The sequence below is a fragment of the Urocitellus parryii genome, chromosome 6 (assembly GCF_045843805.1).
Source record: "Urocitellus parryii isolate mUroPar1 chromosome 6, mUroPar1.hap1, whole genome shotgun sequence".
Taxonomy (NCBI): domain Eukaryota; kingdom Metazoa; phylum Chordata; class Mammalia; order Rodentia; family Sciuridae; genus Urocitellus; species Urocitellus parryii.
The window spans coordinates 43,445,751-43,466,300 of record NC_135536.1 but is presented as its reverse complement, the minus strand read 5'-3'; the positions used below and the strand labels follow the sequence as shown (position 1 = coordinate 43,466,300).

Here is a 20,550-nt window from a genome sequence, read left to right as displayed (position 1 = left end):
GACACTTTAAATCAATTCATTGTTTTAGATTTGTGCATTGCTATACTCTTGGGCTTTAAAAAACGGGCTTTAAAAATTTTTCAAAGGGCTTAAGTAAAAATTGCCTGTGTTTTTTGTAAATTTATGTACAGTCTGCTTTGAAATACTTAGAATTCGTGTAGTTCTGTTGATATACAACTATATGGGACGCTATGCTGCTAACTTTTTTGTGTGAGTAGCGCCATCATAGTAGTGCATCTATTTTAAAAAGTTGCATTGAGTTTTGGGTCCACTGAATAATAGTTCCGCTAGTTCCTGATACCATTTTTTTTGATCTTTGTGCTGTTGTACGTAAGTTTTGATTTTAACAGTTTTCAAGGTAGTAATTGCATTAATGTGAGGAGTTGAGAAATGTCTAAATTACTAAAATCTTTGCATTAATGAAAACTATATTGTCTGCTTTTTCTTATTTTCCCTTCCATTTCTCCTCTCCCTAACAGCATCATAAAAGTTCTTTAAGGACGATTCCTTTTACTTGCCTGCTTTCAGTTGATGTGTGTGTGTGTGTGTGTGTGTATTTTGTGTATGTGTGGTTCCGGGAATTGAACCCAGAGGTGCTTACCCACTGAGCCAAATCCCCATCCCATTTTATTTTTTGAGGCAGGAGCTTGCTAAATTACAAATTGCTGAGGCTGGCTTTGAACTTGCCACCCTCCTGCCTCATCCTCCTGAACCTCTGGGATTACAGGTGTGTGCCACCACACCTGGCTGATCTACTCTGATACAACCATTTTAATATTTTTTGATTGTGTTGAAGAAGTATTGATAAAGAGTTTGTAGGTTCTTAATTTTTTCCCCCAGGTATTTCCTTATTTCATACTGATTCATTGGAATAAAATGTTCATGATTGTGTTTGTGTGTTTTTTTGTGTGTGTGCTGTATTTCTTAAAATTTTTTTACTGAATTAATAGGGTTTCAGAAAGTTTGGTTGAATATTGAATTTGCTTTAAGTGCCTTCAATTATAATAAGATTGTTTGTGAGGGGCTGGGGTTGTGGCTCAGCGGTAGAGTACTAGCCTAGCATGTGTGAAGCCCTGGGTTCAATCCTCAGCATTACATAAAAATAAATAAATAAAACAAAGGTATTGTGTCCAACTACAAGTAATAAAATAAATATTTTATTTTTTTTGTGAGATGCCTATTTAAAAATTTATGTGTTGAATGTGTGTGTAAAATTTATGTGTGAAAATGTTTGTGCTGTTTAAGTGAAACATCAGTGGATTTATACTATAAACTTAAACTTACTTTACGAAAACATAGGAATAATGCACCCCCATACCATTGTTATATACTATTGTGTGTGCACTGATCATCTACACATGTAATTCTTTGTTTTGGATACAAGATCTGACTAGTTTGCCAGGAAGAAATCCTGGGCTCAAGCAATCCTCCTACCTCACCCTCCCAAGTATTTGGGACTATATGCATGTGCCACAATGCCCAACTCAACATAATTTTTTAAAATTCTTTTTAGATACATGATAGTAGAGTATATCTTGATATATATACAGTATAACTTATTCTAATTTGGATTCTATTCTTGTGGTTGTACATGATGTGCAGTCATATATTCATATACGAGTATAGGAGAGTTATGTCTGATTAATTTTGCCGTCTTTTTCTATTCCCCTCACCTCTGCCTTCCCTTCATTTCCCTTTATCTAATCCAGTGGACTTCTGTTCACTCTCCCTTGTGGGTTAGCATCCATGTATCAGAGAGAACATTTGGCCGTTGTTTTTGTTTGGGAATGGCTTATTTCACTTAGCATGGTACTCTCCAGTTCCATCCATTTACTGCAAATGCCATAATTCCATTTTTCTATATGACTGAGTAATATTCAGTTGTGTATATGTACGCATTTTATTTATCCATTCATCTGCTGAAGGGCACATAGGCTCGTTCCATAGCTTGGCTATTGTGCCTTTATAAATGTTGATGTGGCTGCATCACTGAAGTATGCTGAAGTCCTTTGGACATATGCCGAGGAGTGGGATAACTGGGTCAAATGGTGGTTCCATTCCCAGTTTTCAGAGGAATCTCCAAACTGTTTTTACAGAGTGTATGTACCAATTGCATTGTAGTCCCACTAGCAATGTATGAGTGAACCTTTTTCTCCAGATCCTTATCAACATTTACTGTTAACTTGTATTCTTTTTTTAATATTTATTTTATTAGTTGGACACAATATCTTTATTTGTTTATTTTTTATGTGGTGCTGAGGATCGAACCCAGAGCCTGGCATGTGCTAGGTGAGCGCTCTACCGCTGAGCCACAACCCCAGCCCTAACTTGTATTCTTTTTTTTTTTTTTTTTTTAAAGAGAGAGTGAGAGAGAGAGAGAGAGAGAGAGAGAGAGAGAGAGAGAATTTTTAATATTTATTTTTTAGTTCTCTGCAGACACAACATCTTTGTTGGTATGTGGTGCTGAGGATCAAACCCGGGCCGCACGAACGCCAGGCGAGCGCGCTACCACTTGAGCCACATCCCCAGCCCCAATAACTTGTATTCTTGATAATTGCCATTCCGACTGGAGTGAGATGGAATCTCAATGATGTTTTAATTTGCATTTCTCTAATTGCTAGAGATGTTGAACATTTTTTCATATATTTCTTGACCATTTGTATTTCTTCTGTGAAGCGCTCGTTCAGTTCCTTTGCCCATTTATTGCTTGGGTTATTTGGGTTTTTTTGGTGTTAAGTTTTTTTGTATATCCTGGATATTAATGCTCTATCTGAAGTGGCAGGTGATAAAGATTTTCTTCCATTCTGTAGGCTCTCTGTTCACATTAATGATTGTTTCCTTTGCAGTAAAGAATCTTTTTAGGGGCTGGGGATGTGGCTCAAGCGGTAGCACGCTCGCCTGGCATGCGTGCGGCCCGGGTTCGATCCTCAGCACCACATACAAACAAAGATGCTGTACCCGCCGATAACTAAATAATAAATATTTAAAAAAATTCTCTCTCTCTCTACCTCTCTCTGCCTCTCTCTCTCTTTAAGAAAAAAAAAAAAGAATCTTTTTAGTTTGATACCATCTCATTTATTGATTCTTGGTTTTACTTCTTTCTTGGGGAGTACCCGGTTGAACTCAGGGGCACTCAACCATGGAGCCACATTCCAGCCCTATTTTATTTAGAGACAGGGTCTCACTGAGTTGCTTAGCACCTCACTTTTGTTGAGGCTGGCTTTGAACTCTCCATCTTCCTGTCCCAGTATCTCCACATACTTGTATTAAAGGCCTGTACCACCACAGCTTGATTTTACTTCTTGCACTTTTGGAGTCTTATTGAGGAAGTTGGTTCCTACTTTGGGGCCTACTGTTTTTTTTTCCTAGTAGGCACAGAATCGCTTTGTCTAATGCCTGCATGTGTGATTCATTTTGAATTTCCAGTTTTCCTTGCACCATTTGTTAAAGAGGTGATCTTTTTTCCAATGTATGTTTATGGCACCTTTGTCTAATATAGCTGTATTTATGTGGGTTGGTTGCTATGTCTTCTATTGTTTCGTTGGTCTTCATGTCGTTTTTTTTTGTCTGCACATATTTTTAAAGTATTCATTGAAATTGTTCCATAATGAACATGAAAAGGTTAAGGTATACCTTATTTTGATGTAGAATCTTATATGTAATTATATTGTCCCTAGCTTTGGAAAAGATATTAAAATGAAACTTTAGAATACTGGGCAAGGTGATGCACACTTGTAATCCTAGCATCTCAGGAGGCTGAGGCAGGAGGATTGCAAATTCAAAGCCAGCCTCAGCAACTTCGCGAGACCCTGTCTCAAAAAATAAAAACAGATTGGGATGTGGCTCAGTGGTTAAATGTCCCTGGGTTCAATCCCTGGGACCAAAAAGCATAAATAAATAAGTAAACTATAAAATGAAACTTTGCTGTCTACTTCTTTTTTCTGTATAAAGAATATTGGGAAAAGTTTTGTCTTAGAAACTTGGAACAAAACCAGCAGATTATGTCTTAAAACTCTGTAATGCCTTCTTACCTTGGACTCCACAAAGGTATAAGTCAGTAAGGTTTTTGGACAGTGTTTCCCAAACTGGACCGCCAGTCACAATCACTTTGTGGAATTTTAAAATATATGTAGATATTTGTCTTACCTTCTAGAGATTTTTGGTTGATTTGGTCTAGGGCTTGGAAAAAAATGGAGTATTCATGGATTTTGGCAGTGAATGTTATTTAAAAATTATAACTGCCATTCAATCTGCGTTATAACCTTATGAAGTATATATCTGTATTTACAAATGAGACAAATTTAGATAAGTAACTTTCCCAAGATCCTCCAGCTGTAAGTATTGCAGCTCGGGTTTGAAACCAGGTTTGTCTGATTTTAAAGACTACATCTTATTACCCCCGTCTCCTACCCCCCCCCCCCCCGTTTTTTTCTTTGAGTACTGGGGATTGAACTCAGGGGTACTTTACTGCTTAGGAGCATTCCCAGCATGCCCCCCCTCCCGTTTTTGAGTCAGGGTCTCATTTAGTTGTTGAGGTTAGCCTGGAACTTCTGATCCTCCTGCCTCAGCCTCCAGAGACTCTGGGATTACATGTGTACTCCACCACACCCTGCTTATTACCATTCTTGAAATCACTGTTTTATACTGTCGTCTTAGTTTTTTTTTTTTTTTGCCTTGTTGAGGATTGTACCTAGGGCATCAGCTTGCTAGGCAAGTAGTCTACCACTAAGCTACCTTCCTATCCCCTTAGCATTTTTTATAGAAATGGAATTTGCCTTATACTTTTGTGTTTCACTTTATGTGGCATACACTAACTGAATACATTTTAACAAAGTTTTATTGAGCCCCCATGTGGTGCAGGCCTAGTTTATGCTTTTTGCAAATATATCTTTATATGTTCCTCTGAAATTGGTAAAATGTGCTTTTGGTACATAAAAAATACTTGTTTGCCAATCAGCAGACATTTGACATAGCTAACAAAAATATGAACAAAAATATAATGATGTTGCATAGCTAATACATAGAAAATTGTCCAGGAGTCTAATGAATCGCCAGCAAATATGAAATTTTTAATTTGTGTTTGCGTATTCTGGCATACAGATTGGTAATAACGTGACATGATGCTGCCTAAGGATTTTTAAGTTAATAGGTATTTTCTTAGACATAATTTGATTTCTTCATTTTTAAGGCTGGGGCAGTGTTTCCCTTGTACTGTTTTTTTGATACCAGGAATTAACCACTGAACCACAACATCCCCAGCCCTGTTTTTTTTGTTTGTTTGTTTGTTTTAATATTTTTTGTAGATGGACACACAATACCTTTATTTATTTTTATGTGGTGCCAAGGATCGAACCTACTGCCTCATGTGCGAGGCAAATGCTCCACCACTGAGCTACAACCCCAGCCTTCCAGCCCTTTTTTTAAAAAATGTATTTTATGTAGAGATCGCGTCTCTCGCTAAGTTGCTGAGGCTGTCTTTGAACTCAAGATCTTCCTACCTCAGCCTCCAGAGCTGCTAGGATTATAGGCGTTCAGTCCTGGGGATTGAACCCTGGGTGTGGTACTTGCTAGGCAAATTCTCCATGACTGAGCCTACACCTCTTTTAAAATTTATTTTGACACAGGGTCTTACCAAGTTGTCCAGGCTGGCCTTGAAGTTCCTTCTGTCTCATCCTTCAGAATAGCAGGGATTACAGGCATGTGCCACTGTGCAAGTCTCTAGTCTGCCTTTTTGCTCTACTTTTCCCTTGAACGCTTTGCAGAAAACTTTTTCTGTTGGTAATTGATCTTCACATAGCCAAATCCTGTGTCCTTAGTCACCATATGCAATAACCCACACTTTTCTGTAGTTATTCTTTCTCAAAATTGTATATATTTAGCTTCCACTCTATCATTCCTCATTCTTCTTTTGGTCCACATTTATTTTATTTTTATGTGGTGCTGAGGATCGAACCCAGTGCCTCATGCATGCTAGGCGAGTGCTCTACCTCTGAGCCATAATCCCAGCCCTACTATCTTAATAATACTTAACTTTTACTGTTTCCTAAACGTTATTCCAGTGCTACAGTATTTACCCATTTGAATCTTAAAACAACCAGTGAGATTAGCACAAGTGGTGATGTCTTTTTTTTTTTTTAATATTTATTATTTAGTTTTTGGCAGACACAACATCTTTGTTGGTATGTGGTGCTGAGGATCGAACCCGGGCCGCATGCATGCCAGGCGAGCGCGCTACCGCTTGAGCCACATCCCCAGCCCCCCTTTTTTTTTTCTTTTTATTCTCTCTCTCTCTCTTTCTTGGCATTGAAATATTGAGGATTAGTTGTTACTTATCTGCCCAATATCATGCAGCGAGGAGGCATCAAAAGCAGAACTTTAATTGAAGCCTTCCTCCAGAAGCCACGTTCTTAGCCAGAATTACATTTTCACTTCCAAATGTCCCAGGCACATTTCTAACTCTGGTTTAACTTTTCTACCTCAAATTCAATACATCCATTCAGTTGATCTCAAGTGCTTGCCTCTTTCCCCCAACAAAGCATACTTGTTCATTCTCCTTTATTCCTTGTCATCATTAATGTTATCAATAACCTTCTAATTACTTGGTACTAGAGAGGTATCTGGTCAGTCTGAGTTTTATTCTAATTATTTTTTCCAGTGAATATATTTGAGTGCCACTTTGTGTTAGGTGTTGGATATGTAATTATGTATAAAACAATGACTTTTTCCCTATGGAGCTTATACTCTAGAAATGTGCATTGGCAAATTAACAGTATGTTGAGAATGATGAGAAACCTGTATATGATAGGCTTTCAGGTAATTGCTAGTATTTATTGAGCACTTGATTTATGTCAGACATTAAGTTTTTCAGTCAGTGTCTTAGCTCACTAAAATTCTTGTAATGCTCCTAACAGGTATACTTTTAGATCTGGGAATACCTAAACATATAAAGAACATTCTATTTGGAAGCATTGCCATTAGCTAGAATTCTAAAGCAGGAAAAGAGCTTTGCTGAAAGTGTGTGACCCTGGAGTACAGTGAATCAAAGGGTCATGTAATATAGCCTCACTATTTGAAAAATAAATTCTAATTCAGCAATTCTTAATTTGGGGAGATTGCAGTCCTCTTTGCATATACAATGAAAATTATGGAGCCTCTTAGTTTTTTTTTTTTTTTTTTTAAGTGGGGTAAGAAAATTTGCCTGGAATGTCCAAGATGCCTGACTACTAACCTAAAGAAGTAACCCTAATTTAATTTGCACTTTTCACTGTTACCACTATTTTAATTCTGGGTATTCTTCCAGCCTGAATTCAATAGGATAATTTCCTTCCATCCACTACTTCTTTTTTTATCCTCTATATTACAAATATTGTATTATGTATAGCCATTAATAGTTCATTTTGGAGAGTTTTGCACATACTGTGGCCTCCCACAAACCTGTCACTCATCTTAAACAGTAACAACTTATGACCAGTCTTGTTTTACCTGTACTTATATCTGCTTCTCCCATTTATTTATTTATGGTAACGGAAATTGAACTCAGGGGCCATTGAGACACATCCCCAGCCCTATTTTGTATTTTGTTTAGAGACAGGGTCTCACTGAGTTGCTTAGTGCCTCGCTTTCTTTGAACTCGTGATCTTCCTGCCTCAGCCTGCAATCCTGGAATTATATGTGATGCTTCTCCCCATTTTGAAGCAAATCCCAGAATCATATAGTTTCACCTATGAATTTCAGTATATATTTAAAAGATAAAAGCTTTAAAAAACAACTGCAATATCATTATTGTAGTTGTATACCAAATATTTGAGATGAATTAGTAATTCTTTAATATTTTCCAACATCCAGTGTTCAGATTTCCGATTTTCTCAGTTATCTGAACAAATTTGTTTGAATCCAGATCACACATTGTGATTGGGACACTCCCATCCCCCTTCCTTCCTTCCTTTGGTACAGGGGATTGAACCTCTAGGGGTACTCTACCACTGAGCTGGATCCCCAGCCCTTTTTATTTTTTAAAATAATGTCTTGGGCTGGGGATGTGGCTCAAGCGGTAGCGCGCTCGCCTGGCATGCGTGCGGCCCGGGTTCGATCCTCAGCACCACATACCAACAAAGATGTTGTGTCCGTCGACTTCTCTCTCTCTCTCTCTCTCTCTCAGAAATAAATAAATAGGGCTGGGATGTGGCTCAAGCGGTAGCGCGATCGCCTGGCATGCGTGCGGCCCGGGTTCGATCCTCAGCACCACATACCAACAAAGATGTTGTGTCCGCCGAGAACTAAAAAATAAATATTAAAAAATAAATAAATAAATAATAATGTCTCAGTGGGGGGTGTAGCTCAGCGCTTGCCTAGCACATGTGAGGTACTGGGTTGGAGTCTTAACACCACAAAAACATAAATAAAGATATTGTCTTCATCTACAACTAAAAATAATTAACAACAACAACAAAAAAAGACGGGGTCTCTAGGGCTGGGGTTGTAGCTCAGTGGCAGAGCACATGCCCTAACGTGGGAGGCACTGGATTTGATCTTTAGCACTACATAAAAATAAGTAAGATAAGGCATTCTGCCCATCTATAACTACAAAAAAAAAAAAAAAAAAAAGAACAAGAAGAAGAAGATGGGGTCTCAAAGTTGCTGAAGGCCTTGCTAGCAAAGTTGTTGAGATTGGCCTGGAACCTGTGATCATCCTGACTCAGTCCATCTTGTTTGATTTGTCATTGAACTAATCAGGTCTTTGTTCCTTAAAGAGTCCCAGAGTCTGGGTTTTGTTGACCACTTCCCTGTGGTGTGTTTTGTTGTCTTATTTATTTTCCTTGAAACTTAGTTTGTTGAATCTAGGGGCTTAATCAGAATTTTTTTTTTCCTTTTCTGTCTTTGGGAAGTGATATTGGAGGGAAAGATAACTTTCTACATGATGATGATATATGTGGTCTTACGTCAGAAGGCACACAACAATTGTTTTTTTTGTGTGTGATGTTAGCGGTTTGATACTAATTTGATACTAGTGCTTAGGAATGGTCATTCATTAGGACCACCCTTAATTTTAAAAAATCTTTAAAAATTGATATCATTCACATAATATAGAATTCAACCTTTAAAGTATACATTTCTGTGGAGGGTTCAGTATGTTTCACACTCATTAGTAATTTCAGAGTATTTTCATCACCCCAGAAAGGAACCCTGCATCTGGCAGTAATTAGTCCCAGTTCTTTCCTTCCTTTACTAACCACTAATCTGTTTTCTGTCTATGGATTTGCCTATTCTGGACATTTCTGAAAGTGGGATAAAGGAATATGTGGCTTTATCATTCAGTTAGCATGATGTTTTCAAGTCCATCCTTGTAGCATATAACAGCACTTTATTTCTTTTAGGGGTGTGTGTGTGTGTATGATATATGTACATATATATATATATTATATGTATGTATATGTATGCTATGTATACATATAGTACTATATATGTGTATATGTTTATATATATAAATATATATATATATAAAACATACATATGTGTATATTTATAGTATTGGCGATTGAACCCAGGGGCACTCACCAACTAAGCTACATCTCCAGCCCTTTTTATATATTTTTTTAGAGACAGGGTCTTGCTAAATTGTTGAGGCTGGCTTTGAATTGTAATCCTGCCTCAGCCTTCTGAGCTGCTGGGATTACAGGTGTATGCCAAATAATATTGTTTTGTGTGGGTATATTATATTTTATTTATGATAGACATTTAGATGGTTTTTACTTTTTGGCTGTTATGAGCATTTATATAAATTTTTTTGTGGGCATATGTTGGGTTCAGCTTCTAGGTCATGTTTAAGTGTGTGTGTGTGTGTATGTATGTGCATGCGCATGCAAACACACACTGGGTATTGAACCCAGGGCCTGTGAATGTGTGGCAAGCATTCTACCAACTGAGCTATATCCTCAGTCCAATGTTTAGTTTTTTGAGGAACTGTCAAACTGTATTTCAAAGTGTACTACTTTACATTCCTACCAGTAATGTTTTAGGACCATCCTATTTTTCAACTTTGAATTGTATTTTTATTAATTTTTTTCCTTTTGCAAAATGCTTTTCCTGTAAATTTATTTAATTTTCTTTTGATTCCAAATTGTGTCCTCTTTCCCTTTTTTTCCTTCTTTCTTTCTTTTTATTTTTTTGGTACTGGGGATTGAATCCAGGAGTACTTAACTACTGAGCCACATCCCCAGCGCTTTTTTATATTTTATTTAGAAACAGGGTCTCCTTGAGTTACTTAAGGCCTACTAAATTACTGAGGCTGGCTTTGAACTCACAATTCTCTCCTGCCTGAGCCTCCTGAGCCTCTGGGATTACAGGATTGAGAACACCACACGGGCTCACTCCTCTTTTTCTTTCTAGCAAACAAGCACACTTTCTTTCTTTCTTGCCTTGTGGTCTGTTATTTATTTATTCATTTATTTTTTAAGAACAGTTTTAGGTTTACAGCAACTTTGAATGCAGTTTCCAAATAATCCTTTCCCCCTCATTCTCCAACATCAACATCCCCTCACTTCAATGTGGTACAATTTTTACAGTTGATAAACCAACACTGACACTTTTAACGTCACCCAGAGAATGACTATCTACCTTCATATAGAATAGTTTGTTTCACTGCTCTAAAAAAATCTTTACTTCATTTGGAGTTGCTGGGATTATAGGCATGTACCAATGCACCCTGCACAGTTTTATTTTGTATAGTTATTATTTTTAATTTTCTGTTTTCTAGTACATTGAAGCCACTTGTTAGCAAAAACTTACTGGTTTTGAATATGCTAGAACTTTTTGTTGGGTTTTATTTAAACATACTGTGTTGTTTGATTAGTTAGAAGAAAACATTACATGTGTGTATAAAGAACTATTAGTAACACTTGTTAATATTTAATGAGAGCTTTCTCTGTTAGAGTCATTCTGATTTTCACCTCAACCCTATGTCATAGATAATTTCCATTTTAGAGAGAGAAAAGTATGGACAGATCTTTAAGTAACTTGCTCAACATGAAATAGTAGGTAATAGAGCTGTGAGCTGCTGGGTTGTTTTTGACCAGTGTGTAATGCTGTCTCAAGGTTCAGCATTTGTGATACAATATGTTATAAACTGTATTCCCCAGTGGGCTGGAGATATAGCTCAGTTCGTAGAGTCCTTGCCTTGTATCCACAAGACCCTGGGTTTACTCCCCAGCACCACAATCAATCAATCAATAAAATAAACTGTATCCCCTGTTTTTTGCTTTACTTTTTAAAATTTTACATATCCGAGATCATTCCAAATTTGTAAATAGAGCATCCTCACTGCATGGATGCTCTTTATTTGCTGCATGGTATTCAGCAAGGCCATACTTGATTTAATTAGTTCACTGTTGCTGAACAGTTGTGTTAAATTTTCATAAAACACTGGTGTGAGCAACCAGCCTTTCAGTCTTTTTTCACTCATGTGAGAGTAAAGGGCCTGGCACATAACAGGTGTTACCTGAAGTTGCTAAGGACAATTCATTAAAAATGAAATGAGAAGCTATCTTGTAATTTTTGTGGCATTTCTTAGGGGGAAAGCCCACAGAATGGAGAAAATGTATTAATATTATATTACTACTCTTCCCCATCTCCTCGTTTGACACTGGGATGTAATCAAGCTTCCTGATTTTAGTATAAGATGTTAAAAATAATCCATCTACGCACTCCTCCAGGGAAATGGAATATCAGGGAAATAACAACTTCAGTTAAAATGAATCAGTGATTGGGGTTACTTTTTCCCTTCAAAACAGATAATTTTTATGAAGGGTGTTTATTGATAAGTCAGTGTTTAGGATATGCTAAAAAGCATAGTTCCTGGGGATGGGGTTGTAGCTTAGTGGTAGAGTGCCTGCCTAGTGTGTGTGAGGCACTGAGTTCAATTCTTAGTACTGCGTGTAAGTAGAATAAAGGTCTATGAACAACTAAAAAAAAAAAAAAAATTTTATTTTTTTTTTCAAACATAGTTCCTTGCATGTACAAGGCCCTGGGTTCAATCCCTAGCACGACAAAAAACAAACAAACAAACAAAAGCATAGTTCCATATTATGTACCATAAATCAACTATATTTAAAAAGTAGGTTGAAAAAGTACAAATATTTATGAATATTTTGTGATTTTTTTTTTAGATGATGAGATTTTTGGCAAATTTTAATTTTTTATTAAAAAAATTGCAAACATGATAAAGCAGGTATTTACTGTTATTACAATTAAGTTTCAAGAAATGAACTGTTTCTATATGCTAGTGTGTAGTCATTGTTGGAAAATATTTTGCTACAAAACAGCAAAATGAGCCATGGTAACCGGGTGTGGTGGCGCACTAAGGTAATCCTGAGGCTTGGGAGACTGAGGAAGGAGGATTAGGAGTTCAAAACCAGCCTCAGCAGTTTACAGAGGCCCTCAGCAACTTAGTGAGACCCTGTCTCTAAAGAAAATATAAAAAGGACTGGGGATGTGGTTAAGTGCCTTTGGGTTCAATCCAGCCCCATCCCCCAACAACAAAAAACTAGCAAAATGAATTGCTTAGTATTTTCAGTGAATTCATATACTACTGTATCTTTTCCTCATTTCCTATTTTACTGGTTTGTTTAAAAACTGGTACATACTGGGGCTGGGGATGTGGCTCAATTGGTAGCGCGCTCGCCTGGCATGCTTGCGGCCCGGTTTCGATCCTCAGCACCACATACAAACAAAGATGTTGCGTCCGCCAATAACTAAAAAATAAATAATAAAATTTTCTGTCTCTTTAAAAAAAAAGAAAATGGCACATACTATTAGAATGCTTATGGCCAAAATAGTTGTCCTCTACCCAGTCCATCTCTCTCTGGTCCAACTCTCCAGAAGCACAACTACTTTTAACACTTGTGATATTTATTTCCATATTTTAAATAAAATAAAATACTTACAATCTCTATTTTTAAAAAATCTCTGGCAGTGTTAAACATTACCTTTTTTGGGGCTAGGGTTGTAGCTCAGTGGTAGAGCGCTCACTTAGCAAGTGTGAGGCCCTGGGTTCGATCCTCAGTACCACATAAAAATAAATAAATAAAGGTATTGTGTCCAACTACTAAAAAATAAATATTTTTAAAAATTACGTTTTTGACTTCTTGTTATGTCAGAAGATTTGTGAAACCTTTTATATTTCTTTTCATATCCCATTGTATGAAATTAGTGTTTTCATTATTATGACTATGTATATAGTAATTCTTAAGGTATATACTGTAGGCTGGGGTTGTGGCTTAGAGGGAGAACGGTTGCCTAGCATGTGTGAGACACTAGGTTCAACCTCATAAAAATAAAACAAAGGTATTGTGCCCACCTACAACTAAAAAATAATTATTTTTAAAGATGTATGCTGTAATCTCTCTTTTCTGTACTTTTTTATTTTTCTTGGAGTTGTCTCCTTTTAAAATTTGCTTAGTTTTCTATGTATATATTGCTGTATTTCCAAAGACCCTACAACTGTCAAGGTTTTCAAGCTCTTAAAGACATTATCCTACTATCCTTCCTCTTGTGTGTATGTGTAGAGGGGAGGGTGCAATTTATCTCCAGACTATTAATCCCCTTCCTCTATTGTAGACTTCTTGTGACTTGTTATAGTTATTGTATGATGCTTTCCTGCTAGGAATTTTTTCTTGGGGGGCGGGTACCAGGGATTGAACTCAGGGGCACTCATCCTGAATCAACTGAGGCACATCCCCAACCTGAGTCAAAACTGAGCCACATCCCCAGCCGTATTTTATATTTTATTAGAGACAATGTCTCACTGAGTTGCTTAGGTCCCCACCGTTTCTGAGGCTGGCTTTGAACTCACAATCCTATCACCTTGGCCTCTCTAGCAGCTGGGATTACAGGAGTGCACCACGTTGCCCTGCTGGGAATTCCGTTTTAACTGGATCCTTTCTTGGTTTATTTTATTTTACCAAAGTACAGGATCTAACAGAAGTTGCTTAGAAGTTAAATTTTAGGGACTTGAATTCTTGAAAAATGTCTCTTTTATTCCTACACTTGATTGGTAGTTTGGAAATAAATCTCCATTAATTTTCCAAAGCCATTTCTGTTGTCCTTGAACTTGTTTCACTTTTTTATTTATTTTTTATTTTTATTTTTATTTTTTTTTTTGTGGTGCTGAGGATTGAACCCAGTGCTTCAACCGTGCTAGGCAAGTATTCTTCCACTGGGCCACAACCTCAGCCCCAACTTTGTGTTACTTTTGAAGAGTTTGTTTCCATCCTGATATTTTTTTTGGGGGGGGGGGCGGGGGAGGACCTATTGGGGATTGAACTCAGGGACACTTGACCACTGAGCCACATCCCCAGCCTTATTTTGTATTTTATTAGACACAGGGTCTCACTGAGTTGCTTAGTGCCTTGCTAAATTGCTGAGGCTGGCTTTGAACTTGCAGTCCTCTTGCCTCAGCCTCCTGAGCTGCTGGGATTATTGTGTGTCACCAGGCCCAGCCTGATATTTTCTTTTTAATGTTTTTCTTTAGTTGTAGGTGGACACAATGACTTTATTTTTATTTATTTTTATGTGGTGCTGAGGATAGAACCCTGTGCCTCACAATGCCAGGCAAGTGCTTTACCACTGAGCTATAACCCCAACCTCTGATTTTTTTTTTTTTGTGTGTGTGTGTGTGTGTGTGATCTGAATTTTTCCTAGTGTTTTCTTTTTATCTAGGGGTCCTGAAATGTCATAAAAATGAATAGCATGTCAGGCACTGAGAGGATACTTTTACTGCATAGACTATTATTTCTCAATAGAGGGAATACTGCAGGCATTTAGGTGAACATTTTTGTGGCTTTTAGCAACATTTTGGAACATTTTTTTTTTTTTAAAGAGAGAGTGAGAGAGGAGAGAGAGAGAGAATTTTTAATATTTATTTTCTAGTTTTCGGCGGACACAACATCTTTGTTGGTATGTGGTGCTGAGGATCGAACCTGGGCCGCACGCATGCCAGGCGAGCGCGCTACCGCTTGAGCCACATCCCCAGCCCCATTTTGGAACATTTTGACTGGTTTTTAGCATGTCTGATTCCTCGGCAATAAGTAATATTACAAATGTCCCCAGACATTTCCAAATTCCAAGTGTCCCCTAGGGAGAGAGAACTAGCCTAATTCTTTTTTATTTTTATTTTATTTTTAGTCGTAGATGGACACAATACCTTTGTTTATTTTTATGTGATGCTGAGGATCAAACCCAGTGACTCAAAGGGGCTAGGCAAGTGCTCTACCACTGAGCCACAACCCCAGCCCATAACCTAATTCTTGAAGCATTGTTATAGTCACAAGTTCTTAGGATAGTTTTGCTCAGGAGATGTTGAACTTCCTGTGATCTTAAATTTTTCTTTTTCTCTTTTTAAAAAAATTCTCTTTTGGGCTGGGGCTATAACTCAGTGGTAGAGTGCTTGTCTAGCATGTGGTACTGGGTTCCAACCTCAGTACCACATAAAAATAAATAGAGGTTCTGCGTCTATCTACAAACAAAAAAAATTGGGGAAAAGTGTCAATCATGTGTCACAGCCAACTTAAAAAAAATTCTCTTGATCTATTTTCTTTCTTTTTCTTTTTTTCTTTTTGGTATTAGGGATTGAACCCAGAAGCATTTAACTGCTGAGCCTCATCCCCAGCTCTTTTTTTGTTGTTGTTGTTCTGATTTTGTTTTAAAGAATGGTATTAAATGGAATTATTTTTGTATTGAAGTTGTCTTTTCCTTAATTGTTGGCTTCCTCTGAATTTCTTTCCTTTTTTCTCTTCTCACTGTTTGCTTTGGTGACCACTAACTGTTCACATTTAAGAGTAGGTATTGTAGTTGTGAATTTTGGCTCTTTTCTAAAATATTCAAATTCATTTTTGTTTCCATCCTTCAGATGCCTGTTTTTATTTATTTTTTCTTCTTGAAGAGTATTGGTAGTGATCTTTAATGATATTTGCTTTATTATTATTATAGGTTTGTTTTCTTAAACCTTTTGATATTTATAGTTGATCCCTGAGTATTTCTCACAACTGCCTACGTAGACTTCTGTTGATTTCAGATATCCATCCTTGTGCTACATTTTGTTTAGAACCTACCTGTAGGATAATAATTTCTGTGGAAGTTTTTTTTTTTCAAGTTTCTTGTTTTAATGACTGAATCTTTCCAGAATTCTTTTTCTTATTTATTTGCTAGTATTTGATCACTGTCTCCTTAGATTCTTTGAACTTTTTTTTTAAATAATTTTTTAGTTGTAGATGATCACGATACCTTTATTTATTCATTTTTATGTGGTGCTGAGGATCAAACCCAGTGCCTCACACATGCCAGGTGAGTACTCTACCACTGAGCCACAACCCCAGCCCAGATTCTCTGAACTTTTTAACATATATTTTAATTTTCCAATTTTTAAAATGCAACTATGGTGCTTTTGGGCCCTGTACAAGAAATCTCCCTTTCCACCATGTTTTCCTTTTTAGAAACATTATGGTTTTATGTTTTGCATTAAAGTCTATGATCCAGCTTGAATTGGTTTTTTTTTTTTTTTTGCTTCAAATTTTTATAATGTTAAAATATGTAGGACACAAAATTCAGTACCTTAACTGTGGAGAGGGTGATTTGAATCATGGTGTTTCTGACTGTCTTGTGGCTGTATTTTCTCCCATTGGGGACTGTCTTTGTGAAAGTGCAGCTTAAGTTGTTATGGTGACACCTGCCTGAGGAAACTGCAGAGGCTCAGAGTTACCAGACAGGACTTTGAGTTCAGGCACCAACTCCCAGGAATAGAGAATTCTTTTTTTTTTTTTTTTGGGGGGGGGGTGGGGGTGCTAGGGATTGAACCCAGGGCCTTGTGCATACAAGGCAAGCACTCTACCAACTGAGGTATATCCCCAGCCCTGAATAGAGAATTCTGAGCAAAACAAGATGACCCTAATGACTAGCCAGATTGCCTGCTTTGCTGAAACTTTCCCACAAATAACCTTTTAATGAAACCTGGATAATAAATGTGCTGAGCTAGCTCTGGATCAGTCAAACTCAATCAATTTGGCTACCCACTAGCCCCACCTTTTTCTGTGTGTGTGTCTGTCTGTCTGTCTGTCTGTCTGTCTTCATCTCCCATCACCCCTCATCTGGCATTTCCTTAATTAATGGCCGCAGCTGAGATGAGAGGGCCAGGACACTTAACCAGTATACTCTATTTATGTATGTTATTATGCAACTGTTACCACCATCCATCACCAGAACACTGTATCTTGCAAAACTGGAAACTATACCCATTAAATAATAACTCATTTTCCCCAGATCCTGGTAACTACCATTCTACTTCCTGTCTCTCAGATTCTCATTTTTACTACTATAGGTACCTCATATACATGGGCTCATTATAGAATTTGTCTGTTTGTGACTGGCTTTTTTCACTTAGCATAATGTCCTCAAGGTTCATATAAATTGTAGCTAGCCTGTGTCAGAATTTCCTTTTTAAGGCTGAATAATACTCCATTATATCTACATGCCACATTCTGTTTATCTGCTCATCTGTTAGTAGACACTTGGGTTACTTTGCTTTTACATTTTAACTATAATAGATAATGTTGTTGTGAACATTGAAATTTGAAACCCTGCTTTCAATTCTTTTAGTATAACTGATACTTGATAAAGAAATTGGTAAATTCAGTGCTTAGAGGATGCCTACCTTTTTCATTTGTATGGTACTCTTCTCAAAATCTGAGTGGGTTATTCAGTTCTTATTGATTTTTTAAAAAAATTTAACACAGTCTTTTTTTTTACATTATAAGTGCATGATTTTTTTGGTGGATGGTTTCACATGAGGTCACTTGATGGCTGATTTAAAGCTACACTATTCAAATATAGGAGAATTTGAATCTGAGACGTTAATTTCAACGCAAGCACCCAAGGCAGCTAGGTACTTTGTAAACCTTCAACTCTACCACCTATGCCTCTTGCTCAGCAGATGTCTTTACCTTCTATTTAACAGAAAAATAAAATCTCATCAGATGGGAAGTTCTTTATATTCTTGCTACCAAATCTACAAAAACATGTGCATGTTTGCCCTTTTCTGAATACTGTTTTTAAAATGGAAATAGCATTCTGTTTCGTTTTTAAAGACTTTTATGTGTTACAAGCTTTAGTTGAAAAATCACAGAGCAGTCTTATTCATAAATACAGCAGCATTTTCTGTTCGTAAAAGCTCATTGCTACTAGTTTTTCATTGACTGTTTAGCACCTACTGTATACCAGGAACTCTAAACAAAATAAACTCTTCTTGTCCGATTGGAGTTTTAAATTCTAGTGGGTAGAGAAAGAAAATAAAGTTTGTCAAATGGTGGTAAATGCTGTAGAGGAAAATATAGTAGAGAAAGCTGGTAAAGAATGGATTGATGGGCTGGGGTTGTGGTCAGAGGTACTATGTGTGAGGCACTGGGTTTGAGCCTCAACACCACATTAAAAATACAATAAAATAAAGGTATTGTGTCCACCTACATCTAAAAATGTTTAAAAAATGGATTGATGTGTAGGAGATTACTTTGTGTGTGTGTGGGGGGGTACTGGGGTTTGAACCCCGGCCTTGTGCAATTTTGGCAAATATCCAAGCACTAAGATGCATTCTCAGCCCTTTTTGGTTTTGAGACAGAATCTTGCCAAGTTGTTTAGGGCCTTGCTGAATTGCTGAGGTTGGCCTTGATTGAATTTGTGATCCTCATGCTTCAGCCTCTGAAATTGTTGCAGGAACCACCATTCCTGGGCCAAGACATTACCATTTAAACAGGGTCCCTGGGGAGGAACTCAACTGCTGAAGATTGGATACTTTGTGTTTCTCTCATCTCTAATACTGCCTTTTATTTTAATAAGATATTTTCTAGTATGCCATTTGCAAAATTTTTTTATTTTGGTACAGGGGATTGAACTCAGGGACTGTGCAAGGAAGGCAAATGCTCTACCACTGTGCTATGTACCCAGCCCTTTTTTATTTTTTGAGACAGGGTCTTGATAAATTGTTCAGGCTGGACTTGAACATGTGATTCTCCTGTATTAGCTTCCCAAATAGCTGGTGCATGACATTGTGTGTGGTGTTACTTTTTGTTTTTGGTTACTTTCTTAGTGGCTGCCCTGGAAATTACAATTAACATCTTAATGAACAATTATCTAATTTGAATTAATATCTATTTAATTACAATCGTAGATTAAAAACTTTTTTTTCTATAAAACTTCATTCTCTTCCTGGTTCTTTGTGCTATTGTTATCCTGCAAATTACATTTATCTGTTGTATACCCTGCCGACACATTTCTAATTATTGCTTAATGCAGTTCTTTTAAGTCAGGGAAAAAAAGAATTATCAAAAAATACATTTACACTTACTATGAAGTTACCTTTGCTGTTGCTCTTTATTTTTTTAATGTGGATTAGAATTACTAATGTCCTTTACATCTGAAAGACTTCCTTTAGTATTTAGATTTAGAACAAGTCTGATTGCACATTTTTTCAGTTTTTGTTTATTTGGGAATACCTTAATTTCTCCTTCATTTTTGAGCGATACTTTTGTTGGATTAGGCAGTCTTTTTTTTTCTTTTTCTCTCAGCTCTTTGAATATATCATCTTATGGCCATCATGGTTTTTTGATGGGAATTCAGGCAGTCTTTTTTTTTTTTTTTCTCTCAACTCTTTGAATATATCATCTTATGGCCATCATGGTTTTTGATGGGAATTCAGCTGTTTATTTTGGGAAAATTCTTTGTATGTGAGTCACTTCTCAGTTTTTTCAAGAGTGTTTCTTTTTTCCATTGGCTTTTGACAGTTTGATTATGGTATATCTTAGTGCGAATCTCTTTTGAGTTTGTTTTGTAATTCATTGAGCCTCTTGGATGTGTAGATTAATGTTTTTCATCAAATTTGGGGAAATTATTTGACCATTATTCTTCAAATATTCATTCTGGCCTTTTTTCTCTCTTTCCTTCATTTCCATTATGCATATATTGGTGTATATATACTTACTGGTGTTCTACAGGTTTCTGAAGCTTGTTTATTTTTCTCATTCTTTGTTCTTTCTTTTTCTCAGATAAAATAGTCTCAGTTGACCTCTCTATAATTTGGCTGATTCATTCTTCTGGCTGTTTGTATTTGCTGTTAAGTTCCTCTGTTGAGTTTTTCAATTATTTTATTAATTCTTGAATTTCTATTTGGTCATATGTATATATAATTTAAAGTCTTAGTTTGGTAGATTCAATGTCTGGGCTTTCTTAAAAAAAGTTTATATTAACTATTTTTTCCTCTGTGTATATCTGTTGTTGTTTCCTGCATGCCTAGTAATTTCTTGTTGAAAAATAAACTTTAGCAGTGCTGGAGATCAAACCTAGGGCCTTGTGTATGCTACTCAAGCGTTCTACCACTGAATTACATCCCTAGCTCCACATTTTTTTCTTGTAAATATCCTGGCAACTCTGCAAATCAGATTATCCCCTTCCTTGGGATTATTTGTTGTTAATTTTCAGAACTAATTCTGTGAAGTTTTTTTTGTGTGTTTGGTT

General features: G+C 36.7%; 1 protein-coding gene across 2 annotated transcripts in view; it reads left to right on the top strand.

Moving 5' to 3' along the window:
- Positions 1-20,550, top strand: part of Strn3 (striatin 3) — an 88,125-nt gene that overhangs the window by 1,816 nt on the left and 65,759 nt on the right. The gene's annotated exons all lie outside the window — the stretch shown is intronic.